A 3535-nucleotide genomic window follows, 5' to 3' on the forward strand; every position below is an offset into this window, starting at 1 on the left:
CTGTGGATAATTCCGAATGAGATGTCACCAATGTGCATTTTGCTATGTATTTGTATTTTTTTGTATTTGAATGTTAATACTTCCCCCCTACACTAATGCCCCACAAGGGCGCTGTAGTTAGTGTAAATAAATAAATAAATAAATAAATAAATAAATAAATAAATAAATAAATAAATAAATAAATAAATAAATAAATAAATAAATAAATAAATACTGCTACTACTACTACTACTACTACTTTCGGTTTGCAAATGACATTGTCCTATTCAGCAACAATGGGGACGAATTACAGCAAATGATTGAGGACCTTAACCGAGAAAGTGCAAGAGTGGGGTTGAACATTAATATGCAGAAGACAAAGATAATGTTCAATAGCTTGGGAAGGGAACAAGAATTCAGGATCGCCAGTCAGCTTCTAGAGTCTGTAAAGGAGTACGTTTATCTAGGTCAATTACTCACAGGCGACCCTGAACATGAGAAAGAAATTTACAGAAGAATAAAATTGGGTTGCAGTGCATACGGCAGCCACTGCCAAATCCTGACTAGGAGATTACCACTGTCGTTGAAAAGAAAAGTGTACAATCATTGCATTCTACCGGTGCTAACATGTGGGGCAGAAACTTGGAGGTTAACAAAGAAGCTCGAGAGCAAGTTAAGGACCGTACAACGAGCGATGGAACGAAAAATTTTAGGCCTAACGTTAAGAGACAGGAAGAGAGCGGTGTGGATCAGAGAACGAACGGAGATAGCCGATATTCTAGTTGACATTAAGCGGAAAAAGTGGAGCTGGGCAGGCCATGTAATGCGTAGGATGGATAACCGGTGGACCATTAGGGCTACAGAATGGATACCAAGAGAAGGGAAGCGCAGTCGAGGACGGCAGAAAAATAGGTGGAGTGATGAAGTTAGGAAATTCGCAGCCGCAAGTTGGGGATCAGCTAGCGCAAAACAGGGATAATTGGAGATCGCAGGGAGAGGCCTTCGTCCTGCAGTGGATATAGATATGGGATGATATATATATATATATATATATATATATATATATATATATAACGGCTAATTCATTAATAACAATTACGAGAGTACGGCACAGATACCTCAATTGAACGCTTCTGTTGATTTAAAGAGCAATAAGGAAAGAGATATGCAAAAGTTGAAACTATGGCGCGTGGCCAATGGCCGGTCTTGAATAGCCCAGCCACGCCGCGTTTGCAAGAGACGCGTCTCAGCGCCTAAAGTGATTTCCTCTTGCGTCTCCTCGTGGGTGGTGCTGTGTGATTATGCATTCACGTATAAACAAAAACGAAAAAAAACCCCCGTAGGAACTGCATTTATTTTCTTGCACACTGATGCTGATATAGCCGCTGGTTGTTGCTTTGAATTCATAATTTTGCTGCTTTCCGTAATCATTTAAGTAGTTTGAGCTTGATACGAAATGTCGCAGATGTCGAAATGTCGTGGTTAATCTCCCTGACTTTCCTATTTAATTTTAATTTCTCTCTCTCTCCGAACATGGCAACCGTCTCACACCTACATGCTCTTGTTCCCATTTTGATAGCACAGTTTGTCATTATTGTATTTTTGTTCAAATAAAAGCATTTAGTTTTCTTCATGCAGGCACGTGCTTCCAAGCTCTAATCCCCAGTTAAATCTGTCTTCATATACAGGGTGCTTCGAGCTAACGTTAGCCAAGCTGTTAGCAAAAAAAAAAAAAAGTGATACAATATACTGTTACGGAACAAACCATGTTCGGTCATAAGTTCTACTATGCTGCCAGAATAATTTTCGTGTTCTAGTTACCTAGTTAATTAGAAGATAGTAATATAAAAAAAGCTTCTAAGCTTTTTTTTTTTTTAAGGGCATGACTTTCGTTGAAAAAGTTATTTCGTTCATTTGGTCGTTTTCAGCGCGCTATGTTCTGCGTAATTATTTTTTCTGTGCTTTACTCGCGCTGCGCGCGAAATACGAAAAGTGCCGCGTGATTACGCGCCCCGGGCGCGCCGCGACTCCCGACGCCCCAAAAGTGATTTGAAGGAACTTAGTTCCCTCATTGCCTGACTCGGTAACAAGCTGGAAGCGGCAAACTGTCGGTGTTGGTGTCGGCTACCACTGGTGTCGGCTACCACTGTCGGCTACCACTGGTGTCGGCTACCACCCGTGACGATCGCAGCCTACGCAATGACCAAGTGCTTGCCGAGTCAAACAATGAGGGCCTTGAAATGCCTTTTGGTGCCACGCGTGTGTCGCGGCGCGCGGCACTTTTCGTATTTCGAGCGCTGCGAGTAAAGCGCGGGAAATGTAATTACGCAGAATACAGCGCGCTGAAAACTACTGAATGGTATGTTTTAGGACGCACTAATAGCTTCTCCATCGGAAATCACGCTGTTTATTTAAAAAAAAAATGTTTTGCGCAGAAATTGTCCTCATGGCGGCAGAGGACTTGACCGAAAACCGTAGGTCTATATCGTCTGTTGTATCAGTTATTTAACAGCTGGGTAATGTTAGCTGGGTCACCCTGCATACCGCGCACGCAGCTACATTTCACCACACCGCTATTTAACTGCAGTGTAAGCGCTGCCGTCATGGCTTCTGAGTTGAATGAAATGGCTAATGTCATTACCAAATGCGAAACATGAACAAATTAGTTGTGTATTAGGCATCAAGTTAGTAAGAATGCGATGTAATTGTTTGTAGCGGCGCATTCATTCTCTGAGTGCACGTATTCACTTTAAATAACCGAAATACGGCTATAGCATAAGCAAAAATATATATTTCTTTTCAGAATATGTCCGCTTAGGTGCCATGTCGAGAATGCGGCTTTTTATATTTGAACATATGTACACGTGCATAAGAATTTTTTGTTCGTCTTAGAATCGAAAGGTATTGCTTGGCGTTTATTGTGGGAGCTCGGCAGAGGGTTGGGTTTGGGGGCTGGCGTTTCGCTCAAGCACAGCGGCCAGCTGCTGAAACGATCTTGACCAACTTTAGAAATATTTTGATATTTTGCTTAGCTCTGTGGAAGCTTCATTGTTGTGAAAACATTAGGTTCATCAGTGCTTTTCAGCTTCGACATGCGCTTTTCAGTGAAGGCCATTTCATCGAAGACTTTTAATAGGAAATTCCTTTACAAATGTCTTGATAGCTAAATTTGAATGTTGCTACGTGAAATTCAAAATCTGCATTTCCAGTGTACACAAGGGAAAATAATAGTTGATGTTCCTTATGTATATTCAATTTATTTCTAACGTACAATTTGTGTGCTACAAATTAATAACTTAACAATTTTATAAGCATATCAAATAGCCTTTTTATACCGTTTCAAGCAAGAGTCCCAAGTGCTTTGAAGGCATCTGAGGCTCTTACACCGTTTTCTACCGCCACTTACCTTGCATTTTGTGTATTACGAGCGCATCGTCTTTGAAGCGTGTACTCGCTGTGGGTCAAGTGTTTTGACCCCGTACCTTCAGTGTAGACTAAGTTATCATAAACCTAGAGTTCCTGTTAGAGCTAATGGGATAAGCGACAGAGTCAAACG

This window comes from Dermacentor silvarum, chromosome 1 (genome assembly GCF_013339745.2).
Source record: "Dermacentor silvarum isolate Dsil-2018 chromosome 1, BIME_Dsil_1.4, whole genome shotgun sequence".
NCBI lineage: Eukaryota > Metazoa > Arthropoda > Arachnida > Ixodida > Ixodidae > Dermacentor > Dermacentor silvarum.